The 15,536-nt window shown below is 40.1% G+C and overlaps 1 protein-coding gene across 3 annotated transcripts in view; it reads left to right on the plus strand.

Moving 5' to 3' along the window:
- Positions 1-15,536, plus strand: part of tnc (tenascin C) — a 174,478-nt gene that overhangs the window by 58,887 nt on the left and 100,055 nt on the right. For all 3 annotated transcript variants that reach the window (XM_017435235.2, XM_017435233.2, XM_017435234.2), the window contains exon 2: positions 12,964-13,155. The gene's annotated coding sequence lies outside the window, so the exon portion shown is untranslated. The remainder of the gene's footprint in view (positions 1-12,963; positions 13,156-15,536) is intronic.

Below are 15,536 nucleotides of genomic sequence, written 5' to 3' on the forward strand. Positions count from 1 at the left end.
CCCCCCCCCCCCCCCCCCCCCAAACAATCTCTTCCATGTCCAATTATGAACATTTCGGTCCTCAAAAAAAAGTGTCCTTTATTCTTGAGATGTAGGAGCACAGCTGAGCCCTGCAGAGCTGGCCCAACACATGACAGCTAGTTAGTCAACTTGTTATTTCTTGATTTGAGAAAGTTCCTCGGATAGGAAGGGAAACATTTTCAACTTAAGACGTCCTTTTATTTTTGGGTGGATGGGTGGGGGGTGGGGGTGGGGATGTACTAGCTTGACTGTCATATTCTAAATATTTATCTACCAATAATAATTATTTTCTTCTGGCTTGGTGTAATACCCTGGACAAAGACTCATGCAGGATGAGTTTCTGACCTGGGCTCACTAGGAATTCTCCATGAGTTTATGTGACATAACTCTCTTCCCTGTCCCTCCAGGGTGGGGTCAGATCTCAGGGGTAATTTCACAGAAGACGTTCTTTTTACTGCTACTTCCACTTTCTAAACTCTGCTGCTAATAACAACACAATTCATTATTGCTTCTTGGAGTCAAAAGTAACTTGTAGTTTAGTTTTAACATTCCTTTGCTTTTATAGATCTGTCTTTATAAAATTCTCAGGAAGTTAGAAAGAAATGGTTCACTTGCCTTAACATGTTCTGTGAAATCTGCTTGTAAAAGGATGTTGGTGTTCAGTAATGAAATGGGTCATTCATTATGAAAGAAAGACAATTTGAGGACTGGGTTTTGTGTAACATGAGGTCTGTACAGCAGCTCAGAGCTCTATAAAGGTTAGTTTTACTCTGTGGACTGCAGCAGCGAGTGTCTGCTGACTGACACAGATCCAGTGAAAGTTTTAAATGTATGTCAGATTCAATTTTGTGTTCCAGTGGGTGGTGAGAGTCAAATCAAAAGTACTAACCTTTGGGCGGTTGTGGCTCAGTGATTAGAGAAGTTGTCCCAATGAGACAGTTGGAGGTTCAATTCCACCAGTATGCCACATGTTGAAGTGTCTCTGGGGAAAACACTGAATTCTTCATTGCCTCTGATGTGTGCCTCATTGGTGTGTATGAATTGATCTACAGCAGTCATTAGACTCTGTAGGATAATTTCTTTTGATTTTGTCTGACTTTGTAGAGATTCCATAGAGTGCTGTATGAATGTGTTGTGGTTGGGTAAATAAGAGCACAGATTGTGTTGTACATGCTTTGGGGTAGCCTGATTGGGTAGAACAGTCCATTTACAATAACTGAAGCAGTTGTGAAGTGCAGATGGAACAGAATGCCAACTGTAGCAACCCAAAGAATGGTAGAGAGTGGTTATAACAGAGGTTTTGGGCCACAGAACAGATACAGGCTCCACACACTGAGATCAAAACATTTATTAGCCATTTGTTCACACAGGCTCAGCTGTTGTGACTGTGTGGGGTTTATAGCAGCACCTTCTTTCCTGCTGACTTTAAAGACAGTATCTCACAAGACTGTAACTACTTTGTGTCAGTGTTCATGAGGGAGTCTCCATAATGTTTGTAAACATTTGCGGGAGTTCTCAACTTCCTCATATGAGAATCAGATGCTCAAAGTGAATTTCAAATGTGTTCAAAAAAATTGTGCAAGAAATTTTCTCTCAAAATAGTCACACAGTTGTGGGATTCCTTAAGCCTTTTTTAAGTTAGTCCATTTTATATCCATGTCTCCAGCTGTAGTTTGACACCTGCAGTTCTCCTTATGACAGAAAACATTTGACGCTAAACCCCAAATGTCCAGGTCTAAAAACAACACCAAAGATAAATATTTTTTAAAGACCTAGCATTTCTTAAAGGATTGCATATCACTCACTACCTATCATGCCAGAGTTTGTAAATTAATCTTATGTATTTTTTATCAAACCTTGAAAATAACTTTATGCACAGTCTCTTGCAATATTGTGAGATTTTATGAGCGACTACTTCAAATTTGAGCTCAGTATCTATAAAAATGACTGAGTTGTAGCCAATTTTGTGTTTGCTAATGTCAAATAGTCATGGCTTCCATCTTGAATTGGGTTGATTACAAACATAAATCAGTTGTAGATGTACCAAAAATAATTAGTTTTTGAATGTTTTGTTAAAAATTTTCTTGTGGTTCACAAGATATTCTGCTAACAAACAATGTTGATTCCAACAGTTAATGCTAAAACTGGTCGGCACAGGTAAGGATTGCTGTTACCTTTATTCAGAGTTGTTTTGCCTCTGCTTTTGCCAATGTTTGTGTTGGTGACCTCCTCTTGTTCTTGCCTGGTGATTTGTGGTGAAGAAGCAGCTCTCTGTTGTAATTTTAAGAACTTACCTCTTTGTCATTCCTTTTTCCTCTAATACTGTAAAAACCTTTGGGCCCTTTTCAACAAATCTAGAAACTTCTTCTGTCAGACTGTGGGGTAGAAGAGTTGACAGCTTCTAGCAGGTCTGATCCATCCTGTGTGAGAGAGTTTCAATGCAGAAGTCTTATTGTCTCACAAAGCAGCTTGTTTTGAGCTTTTAGAAGTAACTATTCTGCTCTATTTACTTTGATGGTACGTAGAATTGAGTCTTTTGCTGTTGGGAATAGAGTTAGTCTTTTTCTGCATTTTAAACTGAAGTGAAGATGGTCCCTGTAATCTGCAAGTTTTCCTGACATCTTTGCATACACCTGCACTACTCTTAAGGTGTCCTTCACAAAGTGCATAGCACTATGCTCGAGTAGATTTTCAGTCATCTGGGACATGGCAAATACAGACACAAAAGCAACTGGAATCTATTTTGTAGTTGAAGATGTTTTGCTTCCCATCTGGGGAGCTTTCACAGTTCAAAATAGGAGAGTGTGGAGTTCCAAGCTTTAAGCTGCATGAGACAGACCTTGGTCCATCATAAGGACAAAACACCTAAACACATACTGAGCGGTGTTGTGTATGCAGTTCAAGCAGAGAAGAAGGTTCAGATCTCTTTATTGGAGAAACTAAACAACCTCTCCACAGACGTGGCTCAGCACAGGAGAACTGATATTTTGATATATTTTAATGGTTTTTACACAATCACAGGTTGTTGTTTTTTATTACAAAATCATGTTAGAATTTAAGCAGTAAAATGTCTTCATAAATGTTCTAGTTTCTGATGCTTTTCTGGGATTGTTGCGTACAAAATGAACGTATTTGGATGACATTAGTTCTGTTTATATGAATAAAACTAGAGCTGAAAAGTCAAGTTACTAGCTGCACCAACCTACAGGTGAACATATACAGTAATTACACAACATTTCAGAGCTGAGATGCAGAGATGTGTAAGCAGGGATGGCTGGTATCAGTGGGCTAGTAAGGCTAAGCCCTCCCTGGTGTTTACAATATAAATATTAAAATACCTAATAAATACAAATTAAAAATATTGTATTACATTTTGTAAAATTTACAACAAAACTGGTCCCAAATAGTCCCGAGAAAATCCCCAAATCTTAACAAAAGGGCTAACTTTTGACAGCTACGTTCAGCCCCTTGTCTTGCATGGTACAGAATGATTGACAGCTGTCTTGTCCCACCCCCTCTGTTTGCTGCTCATTTGGGCTAATTTAGTTCAGACCAGGGTCAGCTCAAGGCCTCAGGCTTCAGCCAATGAGGGTTAATGTACAATAAAGTGGCTTGAGCATGAGTGTATGTGGGTGTGGTTTATCGTAGACTGAGATAAGCGTGATGGCGAGCAAGATAAAGATAAACGAGGTGAATTATTTAATTTCTCACCTGTTTTCCTTAATGTCTTTGGGGAACAAACCAGAAGTGATAGGTTGGGAGCAGATGGACCCAAGGATATTCACAAATTTTCTTTGACCTGGTTTCAGTGAAAGGACTGGCTAACAGCAAGTGTGGCTAACAGATATTTAACGAGGTGGTCATTAACATTTTTGGATCCCAGAAAAGTCATCAGAGTGAGCTTTTCTTTAAATATGGTAGGATTCATTTAAAAAAAGAAGCACTTTCCAATATTGCATGTCTTGTCAAGAGGCATGGAGAAGGAGGCGAACCCTGTGTGCAGACTCATTCACAAAACTGGAAATTTATTTTAAAACACAAAAAACAAAAGGCTGGCGTAGCAGCAAAAACTAAACTGGACAAAAACCAAAACAGCAAGGTAAGGCAAGAGACATGGGACGAAGGACATGGAGCAAACCGAGAACAATGAACCAGCAGGGTAGTGGAGAAAGTGACTGGGTTTAAAACTGAGGATGATTATGGGAAGTGGGCACAGGTGAGTGATTACAATTGCTGGCAGGTGGAGATGGGCGTGGCAGACAAACAGGGGCAGACTGAGGATAAGAGGAAAATGAAGACAAATGGGCAACAACAGGAAAACAAAACAATAAAGACAGTAAACCAAACCCAAAATAAACCAGAAACAAAACACTAAATACAAAAAAAAAAAAAAAAAACACTACCAAAACCTGACATGTCTTGTTTGATTTTGATTGGTAATTGTGTCAAGGAGTGTGGTGCAGTGTTATTCAAAGCTGTTTGACTGGGAAAAATCATCTGAAATGATTATAGCTGAAACTCTTAATGAAGGGAATGAAGTACTGGACAGCTGACAGAGGCTCTGTGTGAGCTTGGTTTTTGGTGGTGGTTTGTTTTAAGGTTGTCTTTGTGATAAAAAAGAACATAATGCCAATTTACAGCAGGTTTTCTTTATTTCAAATTGGATGCTTCTGTTGTTGAAATCCAAACTGCAGCGTTTTATTATACATCTATTCGCCCACCCTACAAACATCACCACCAGCCGCCACTGTGTGTAAGTGATAATTCTCTTGGGGTTAATCACTCCAAGTGATGTGTTTCATTCCTTCCTGTGGTAAAGTATAAAAACAAGAGCAGCTTTAAAGATATGTAACTGATTTCATTCCTAAATAGAAATGGTTTTACAGAATGTAACTGTTTTTCTTTGGTTTTGAAAAATCTAGCCTACACTTTAGTCCCATCATTTTTTTCCATCAGATGCTGTACTCAATGACCTTCTGCTCTCAGGCTTGTTTTTCCATTTATCTTTCCTCTACAATTCCTAATAGAAAAGGCAGTTTCTTTCCCAAATATATGGCAGAAAGACAAACACAAACATTTGGTTTCTACATGACATCAGACAATGATCTTAGGGCCATTTTACTCTCTGAGTTATGAATTATAGATTCCTGCTAATAGGTCATTCCTCTGTTTAACTTATTGTGTCCACAGGTTTATGACAGAGCTGCTGTTTTGACTCCACTCCTCACATTGTTTTACTCCCGGTCATTGTTTTATTGCCTCTTTATTGCATTACAGAGGGGGCTTTAGTAGCTGTCTGTCCAAGTGACCCTCTCTGAAGACTTAACTTACACTGTCCCACTCCACTACTGCATAATGGATGAAGGACAGACATTGGGAGGGAGAGACAGGAGCAGGCTCTTTATTACCTTCTGAATCATTTTTAATGAGGTAAACAGGTCTTCCAGGTCACCTGAAGGCTCACACACACCCATGGTGGGTGGTGTGTCTTCCCCATTGACTACCTTACTGCTGCCCGTTTCGACATCCACCATGGCTGCAGGGGCTGCATAGTATAATTAGGTCTCACTGTCATTGACAGAATGTGTCTCACTTCCCACTGAGTCTTTTCCTTCAAGTTAGAAGGCACCAATTATAAAGGCAAGAAGACCTTATTATACGTGCTCTGGGCAACCTTTGCCTCACTTTTTCTCTTAGATTAAATTTTCCAGAAATGAGGTGCACACTGTAACTCCCTCTACTAGAAAGAAATCACTCTCATAATTGATTTGAGTGTATCTTGAAGCTCATAAATTGATTTTAAAGCATGTTTCACAACAGGAACCATTTATTAACAGAATTTCTTTTCATGTGTCTGGTTTCTCTCTCCAACATCCATCACATAGTCATTCTCTGTTTTCTTAGCAATTTATTGTGGCCTTTTTTTTTCTCCTTGTGTATGCCAAACGACAGCCGATAAAACTGAACATTGTTGTGCTCTAATGGAAAGAAAATGGGCTCCCTCAAGCAGGCGTTTGGTTCTGGAGTGACAGAAATTGGATGACAGGCGAGGATGCGCGTATGAGGTGTCATTTGGGAAATCAAACCCACTCAGTTCACTTGCTCTGAAAGTTGGCGAACAGGTACACCTTTGCAAACAGGGAGGTGGAGAACTCCCGCAGCAATTCTCTGTGAAGCTTGGCGAGGCTGTGAAGGAAGGGGGAGGGAGAGAGAGAAAGAGTGTGTGTGACAGGAAGGTGAGAACAGGAACAGATGGAGAGATGCAGGGAATCTACAGTTCCAGTCATTTAAAAACAGGTGCTATACATAGCCCAGCTTCCAACATATCATCTCTTCTAAATGATATCATTTCAGTCAGAAGTCATTAAAAAATCCCCCCACCACACACACATACACACACACACTTTATAGATTTCTACCATCTCCCCCGGGAGCAAGGATGAAAATAAATTTAGGGCCCCTCAAGTCATTGAATTTGCTGTTTATCACCACATATCCCTGCTACATATGAGATACTGGGCTGTATGTCGTATTAATGCAGGTCTTTTTTCCGCCTGACTAGCTACCAGCTTGCACTCGCCAGATGAGGATCATTTTCCCCGCTGAGAAAAGCTCCACGTTCAGACCCCCCGCCACTGATGTTCGGCATGGATCTTCAGTCACATTCCACCACTCTTTATCAACATGTGGGACATTTGATTTTGGAAAAGCACATTTCCCCCTAAAGGCTGCTTCACACAAGTTAAAAAACGATATATTTATTTAGCCTCAAAAAGATCTCTGTCTTTAGGGCCAACATCAAGAAATTTCAGTTAAGCTGAGCAGCTGTTAAATGAAACATCATGAGGAAAAGAAACCTTACACCACCCTTACCCCCCAGCTGTCACCACCACCAAAGGCCTGTATGATGAGGCATGAGGTCAAAATCTGACTTAATGAGTGTCACACCATCCTCCACTCTGGCTCTCCTGGAGGAACCTTTGATGTGCTTCTCTTCAGCTTGAAGTCACGGCACCAATGCGGCTCACATGACGGAAGAGATGGATCAGAGCTGTGTGGCACAGGACCCTCCTGAGCTCTTTGTTCCTCTGTTTATTTCTGGTGGTTCTGACTGTTTACATCAGATTTCTGAGAGCAAAATGGCTAGTAATTGCAACCAGTGTCCTTTTAGTACTGAGAGCAAAGTCTAATCAAGAGATGGTTATAGATGTGATTGTTTGATCTGGATTTGATTGTTCAAACTATAGCGTTTGCACAAGCTGGTTAATGTCTGAGCGGTTAAATAGAGAAGTCACCAATAAAAAGTATCACTATAATTGTTATAGTGACCTATTAATGATGACTGAATGTGCTGGACTTCAGGAGATGACTCATGTGAGTGACAGACAATGGAATGTGCTAAAAGATGTAAAAATCTAAATAAGATTTTAACATGTATGACACAGTTTATCAAGTTCAGATGTGGTTAACAGTCACAAACAAATAAGCAAATCATGGTGTAATGGAAGGAACTAAAACCAGTTCTTACAATGGGGGATTTAGCTTCTTTTTTATCTGATGTGAGTCACCATTCACTGTGAGTCACTCACACACTATCGTTTCTTAAAATTAGTTGCCTCTATCCCACCTTGACTCAAACCCAGTAGGATAAGTATCCAAAACTTAGATTAAACTACTGTTTTAAAAAAAAAGATTAAACTACTGTAAAAGGTAAATGGGCAACAGTTACACAGCACCTTTTTAATATCACTAGGTTTCACACAAAAAATCACTTTACACATTCACTCATACAGTGCTTATCCTCATGCACTATAAAAGAGCACTTTTATATTGTCACTCATACACCAATAAGCCTATTGATGGGCAGTGGAGGGTACAATGTCTTACCCAAGGACACTTTGGCATGCTACAGGAACTGGGGGTCAAATCCCTGACCCTCCAACTGTAACAGCTGCCCAGTGACAGGGTGGTCTCTTCTGCACCCTCCCCCCAGTCTATATGCCAGCAGCATGTTCCCTCAACTATACTACTTTGTTTGCCCATGATCACACCATACCACAGGCTCTGCTCTGGGATGACTTTTGGACCACAGCAGAATGCAGCTACATGCTAGAACAGGGGTAGGCAACCCTGGTCCTGGAGAGCCACTATCCTGCATGTTTTACTTTTTTCTCTGCACCAACACACCTGATTTGAATCAGTGTGTCATTAACAGGCTTCTGTAGAACATGAAGGAGGTAATTTAACTACTGAATCAGGTGTGTTGGAGCAGGGAAACAAGTAAAACATGCAGGATAGTGGCTCTCTAGGACCAGGGTTGCCTACCCCTAGGCCAGAAGATCAAACCATGACAATATGACACTACTGCCATTTGTGGGCACAATGGGACTGCAGCTTAGGCAGGTTAGCACAGCCAGCCCTGCTTCAAGTTCTGAAATACCAAGTCACTCTGGTCTCCATGAATACAGTGCCATCATGATACTAAACTTCCATGACCTTCCTAAATCCTACAAAAGGTTTGTGCATTCCTAGAACACTACACACTCTGTTATATTTAGCGGTTACAGAAAAAAACGTGAATTTACCATGTTTATCACATGTGATCAAATCAGGTATTGGTACTGTAGCTTACATTGAGTGATCTTCAGCAATGCCAAGTTGCCATAAACCTATGATGATTAAATGCTGCATATTAACAAAAGTCACATAGAGTGACCCAACAATAACATTGTACAATCTTATGTACAATCTTAATCTATGATATACTAATGCTCTGCTTGCACTGCCACTATATTGTGGCATACTTCCATCCCGTCAATTTCTTTACCTGTGATTTCCACGCAGGGTTGCAGGGAGCTGGTGCCTTTCTCCAGAAGTCATTAGGTGAGAGGTGGAGTACACCCTGGATGGGTCGCCAATCCATCATAGAGCCACATACAGACAAACAACAATTCACTCCCAGTGTAATGTTTGGTGTGTAGGTTGGAACCCAAAATGCAGGCAGACATAGAGAAGTTCAAAAATAATTGATTAGAGTCTGAAGTGGAGCCAGACTTGGGAACACTTTGAGACGTGGAGCCAGACTCAGACACTCTCGGAGACCTGACTCCAGATTTAGAGACACTTGGCCACCTGGCATCGGACTTGGGAGCACTGTTGTCATTGACCCCCATAGAACCACAGGAAGATGGAGTGCTATGGTCGACCTCTACGGAAACAAAGTATGAAGAGTCGTCGCCCTCGACCCTCTGTAGAGCAGCCTGGTGAGAAGCATCATCCTTGACCCTCTCTGGAGCAGCCTGGTGAGAGGCGTTGATGTCCACTGAGATGCAGACGTGGGGCTTTGCTGACCTCCACTGAGACAAAGGCAGGTAGGGAGCAAGGGACCCCTGAAGACCTTGAGGAGTGGGATCTTGGAGATGTTGAGACCAACTCTAGAGATGTTGAGACAGGCCCTGGAGATCAGTCAGTGTTGCAGCCAGTGCTGTAGACTCAGAGGGCATGGCATCATAGAACTCGGCCAGGTTAGCAGACATGGGGAACATTGAGAAGTCCAGGTAGGGAGAATAGAGTTTTCTTGATAAGGAGGCAGGTGCTGCTCACCGCTCCCGCTCACCGCTCCCTTAGGGGATGGGTCAAATGCGGAGAATAAATTTCACACACTCAGGTGTGTGTGACAATCAGTGGTACTTTAACTTTTACTGTTACGGAGATATCCATATACAGCGAGGGTGTGACTAAAGAAACTGTGAGTAGGAGATGAGCTACAGCTGGTGGATGATGAGAAACAGGTGAGGTGGGCGTGGTAGGCAGACCGGAAAACTACCAAACTGAAGGCAGGTTAATAGAGGTACAGGGAACACAAGGAGCAAGACAATACAAATATTAACACAAAACACAAGGATAAAAAAAACAAAGAGAAAATAGTAAAAATGAAATTCAAACAGCAGGTAAAACAAATCCTGACACCTAGTGACAATTTACAGTTGCAAATGAATCAGACATGCTTGTTTTTTGTGTATGGAAGGAAACAGGCATATTTGGAGAAAACCCTCATATGAAACCTGCAACCTACTTGCTGTGAAGAGGCTGCTCTAATCACTACTTCATGATACTGCCTGTGGTAGGCTTGTGGAGCTTTTATGTGCAATATGCATTACCATTGCTTGTCTTTCTTATCTATATTAGCGCATCATGTCAGTGGTGTATTCCTTTGTTTTTGGCATCTATACCATGTAAATATGACATTGTTCTCAACTTCATGTTGCTACATACATATTGTGTTGTTGGAGAACACTGTAAGAGTAGTAACAATGTCAACACAGCGTTTTTTTCGTTATGGGTTGTGTACTGTGTCCTGTCCCATAATGTGTATCAATATAAGAGCAACATTTTATTTTCTTCTTGTCATCCTTTCCACAAACATGCACCTAGAAGAAACTGATGTTCAAGTTGATGTTGTGAGTTTGGATTTGACTTTACCTGCAGAACCAAATACAAACTGTCAGACTTAAATCTGTCAGAGTAGAGCAACAGGGTGCAACTAGCAAGAAGAAAAAGATAGAGGTTGCGATAATGGCAAGATGCTGACAGAAGACTGCCATTCAGACATTGTCACAGACTCAAGGAATAATTGAGACAGTGCTGCAGTTTATCTAAACACCACAGACACACTGTATCAACGCCAAACAGAAGACCTAAACAGCAACAAAAATAAGATGGTTACACCACTGCAACATAGTGCTTGTCGTGCTTATGCCATAGTACACTTTAACTTTCCCATCCTTAAATATACCTTTCAATACATAAGCAATACATATACATCACAACACTTTTTACAACATACTCTGCATCAGAGCCTATTGTTGAAAGGCAGGCACTAACATGAAAATATCTAAATAAACACTACACAGATAGAAAATAAAAATGTAATCATGATGATTAAAGTAATCTTTTAATGTACATCAACAATTACATTTTGTAATCTGTTGTAGATGTACAACCAAAGTCAAGATGGCTGCTTTTACCAACTGAACTTTGTCCAGTGGTTCATAAAATGATTTGCTAACAGACAGAAAGCATTGACTGTAATTAAACAAAAATCTTGTGCAATCTGATGGGGATCAGTTTCAGCTACCACCACACCAAAATCTTAGCTCAATATCTGGAAAGTTCACTGAGCTATAGCTATTTCTGTGTTTGCTAAGCGTGGTTAGCTGTGGCAGAAATCTTGAATTGGATTAAAAGTTAATTGGTGGTAGATGTACATCCACTGATTACTTTCTGTGAGTTTCATTAAAATCCATCTAGTGGTTCATAAGATATTTTACTAACAGACACAGAAAACCACAAACAAAAATAATAGTAGTGGGGGTTTGATGAATCAAAAGTCAATTCATTATAAACAAATCAGTTTCCTCATTGGTCATTTTTGAAGTTTTGTAAACAATAAACTTCTCATGTCTCCATGCTGTTGTTCAGACTGAGATTTTTCTCCTGTCCACCACATGTTTGAACTGGCATCTCAGGACAATATCTTATCATGACTCAGCAGATGTGGTATGAACAGGGTTGAGTTTACTGGAGACAATAAGAGCTTTGTCCTTTGAGCACAAAGACCTCTGAATGCACCAACATGAACTGAACCTGTAATCTTAGACATTATTTTTAATTACTCAGTTGTGGCACCAGCTTCAACATTTACAACAAAATATTTTGTAAAAAATAAATTGACTAAAATCTTCCTGAAATTTACTCAAATTTGGTACTGGCTTAGACTGATCATCCAATACAATCCTGAGCACTTACTGGTTGCACAAGATCTTTGTTTAAAACTTTTCCATTAAGGACTTGGAGTCATCACTACCTGTTAGCAAAATAACACATCAACTACTGGGAAGACTTTAATGAAGCCATCAGGAAATAATCACTGGATGTACATCTGCTACAACTGATTAACATTTGGATCCAACCCAATTCATAATGGTTGCTAAAGCCAACTCACTTTAGAAAACACAAAGATATCTATAACTTAAGTAATAATACAGATTTTGGGCTAAGATTAGGTGTTGCTGTAGCTGAGATCAATTCACAACACTTACTCCAATAGCTAACTATTGTTAGAAGATCTTTCAGAAAGTTATCATTTTATACATATTTACAACTGATTACTTTATGGAGTCCATCTAATTCAAAATGGCCACCACAGCTAATCAACATTAACCAACACAAAAATAACAATAACTCAGTCAGTTTTACAAGTATTGAGCTAAACAGAGTGACATTTCACAATGACCATAACATCTACAACTCTGTAATTTCTTAAAATAAGATGATCTTAGTCTAAAACTCTGGTGCGATAAGTGACGGGTGACATGCAATCTTTCCTTCTTTTAATGTTCTGGTGTTGGCAAGTTTTTTTAAAAGAACTAAAACAGTCCTCTCAGTGTTCCTTCATTGTCTGCCTGGTTCTGTATCCTCATCAGTTTCACAGATGGAGGCTTCAGTGGCTCCTTTTCTCTCTCCCTGCTTTCAGCTCCTTAAATGCTATGTTAATGCAGGCCCTGCATTCACTCATATCTCTCTTTCCATTGGTTTACCCTTTGCAATTTGCTACTAATGGTCCGACCACCACCCCTCCCTCTCTATTTTTCGTTTCCCCATCCCCTTCCCCCCATTTTCCTCTCCTACTTTCTCTCCCTCTTCTTCCAGCCTTGAGGCATCCCGTTTCAGCTCCTTCGCTTTCAGTCACAATGCTGTGGAGTGGGCTGAATGGGTGGGGTGGGGGCGGCGGTGGGGGCATTTAAGAGAGCAGTAGGTGGGAGTGGAGTCTGACTGCAGAAAGGGAGTTCTCTTTTTCACTCTCTCTCTCTCTCTCTCTCTCTCTCTCTCTCTCTCTCTCTCTCTTTCTCTCCGTCTGTCTTCTCACTGGCTGCACATCAGCCAGCTCTGTAGGTAGAAGCAAGTAAACAGTTCTGGAAACCACAGAAGAAGAAGAGGGAGGATGACAGAGCTGTCAGCGCTCTGAGACCCACTCAGAACATTTGTCTGGACTCATAAGACTCTCTGCCAGCCTGATTCTGCTTCCATTTTCCCACCGGGGGGGGGAGACAGGGTAGAATCATTTCTTCTGAGGTAAGTCTGTTTTACCTGCATGGAGCTGGAGGGTTTGAATGGGCTAATTGCTCTTTTTCTTTTCTTTTTAATTTTTTTAAATTAAACTAATATAGAAAATTTAATCACAGCGCTTTACAACTTCAGAACTTTGCTAGTTCTTGATGTGAACACTTTCTGTGAGAATTGTGATAGAAGTGGACAGTAACAGTGATATTTATCACACACTGTCAAAAAGCGGGCAACAATGTTTTTGCCCATGTTTGTGTGTATCTGTTAGCAAAACATTTCATGAACCACTGGTCTGATTTTAATGAAACTTGCAGAAAGTAATTATTGCATAGACATACACAGATGATTAACTTTTGAAGTCAATCCAATTCAAGAGCCTGCTATAGTTAACTGATATTAAAAAAACACAAAAATAGTACTAACTTTGTCAATTTTATAAATACTGAGCTAAATTTTGTTGTGGTAGTACCTGGGACTGATCCTAACACAGATTATGAGCACTAACAATTGTACAAGATCTTTGTTTAAAATTTTGCCATTAACTACTTGGAGTCAGCTCTGGCTATCTATTAGCAAAATATCTCCTGAACAACTGGACAGATTTTAAAGAAACTTTCAGGAAATAGTCATTTAATAAAACTCTACAACCTAATAACTTTTAGAGCCAAACCAGCTCAAAGTGGCTGCCAATTGACCTTAGAAAATACAAAAATGGTGATAATTCAGTCAATTTTTAATATGTGAAACTAGAATTTGATGTGGTGGTAGCTGAGAGTCATTCATAATTGTATTTTCAAGGTTTGGCCAGTATGGCTAAAATTCCAATATTCCTCATCATAAGATGATCTTAGTGTAAAAGTTTGGCGTTAAAGAGTGGGTGAGATGCATTCTTACAAGGAATGCTAGGACTTTAATTTCCTGGTAGATTGTTACTATCTGTCTAAACATAAAAAGGAGGAACCACGTCAGATGTTTTGCATTACAAATGACCAAAACGCTGTTTTTCTAACTGTTTTCCACATCAGTGTTAGTGACCAAGCTAAACTGAACAATGTGGGAGATTTTGCAATAAAAGAATTGTTCCATCTTTGTGTTTTATGAGTCGAGGCATCAGAGGGTGGCTTAATTGCGCTCTTTACTGCGCTCACCTGAGTGCAATTTATGTTCTACAGTAAAAAGTTTTTCCTCTTTCTTGCTGTTTTTATTACCGTTTATGATCAGGGAACAGGTAAAAGATCCCTTCAGGGACAGAAGGCTCTTATGATCTTCTGAAGGTTCACTGCCTGCATTAAGGCTGATGCTGAGTGGTGGTCTGATGGTGCTGCAGAGCAGAAATGCTTGGAGAGTTAATGTGTGTGTGTTTCTACATATATGCATGTGTGTGCAGCAGACAGTAGTCTTGTGTAACCTAGGGAAACAGACAGCTGCTCTGCATTAGATGCCACTGGTTTGGTTCCTCTCCCGGATCTCCACATCGATGGCTGTAAAGTTGCTGCCCCCCACCCCCACCCCCACACCTACACACACACAATCAACGACGGTTCATCCCCATGTGGCTCCCAGTCTCTGATCCCCAGGTCAGCTTCGTCTGTCAGTCCCAGGAGAGGTCTGAGGGAGAGAATGTCTGACAGATTAGTAAATAAACCGGTATTTACTGATGCGGGTGTTGAAGGCAGATATGCCATTTCTGGACTCCTGCCAATTGGGTGTTTTTCTTCTAACAAAAAGAAACTAATTTGAGGTCACAATTGTCAATTATACAATAATTACAAATAATAAACAACAATACAATAGTAGCACCCGCTGTTTTTCATGTCAGAGTTTTAAGATCATCATATGATGAGAAATGAGTTGTTGAGTTGCAACGGTTTTGGTCAAACGTTAAAAATATCATTATGTACGAACTCATGTGATATGAGATGTCACGCTCAGAGTATGTGGTGTGAATGACTCTCAGCTTAACTACATCAAGTTTTAGTTCAATATCTGTAAAATGTTAGCTATTTTTGTGTTGGCTCAAGTTAGTCTAATGATTAATGTAAGCCAAAGATCACGACATGAAAGTTTAATTGAAATCCATCCATTGGTTTGTGAGATTTTTTTCTAATAGACAAACAGAGTTGGCTCCAACAGTTAATGCTAAAGTTTTAAGCAATGATATGGCACAATTAGTAGCCCTTGGAGTATGTGTTGTGAATGATGCTCAGCTACTTCAACACCACATTTTAGCACAATATCTGAACACCTGACTGAAAGTTTGTGGTTTCTAATGTGAGCTGGCTGTAGCTGCCATCTTGAATTAGGTTGGGTTCAAAAGTTAATCAGTTGTAGGTGTACAATTAATAATTATCTATTGGAAATTTCAATAAATAAAGCAGGATATTTCTTTT

Source organism: Kryptolebias marmoratus, linkage group LG1, assembly GCF_001649575.2.
Source record: "Kryptolebias marmoratus isolate JLee-2015 linkage group LG1, ASM164957v2, whole genome shotgun sequence".
Classification (NCBI taxonomy): domain Eukaryota; kingdom Metazoa; phylum Chordata; class Actinopteri; order Cyprinodontiformes; family Rivulidae; genus Kryptolebias; species Kryptolebias marmoratus.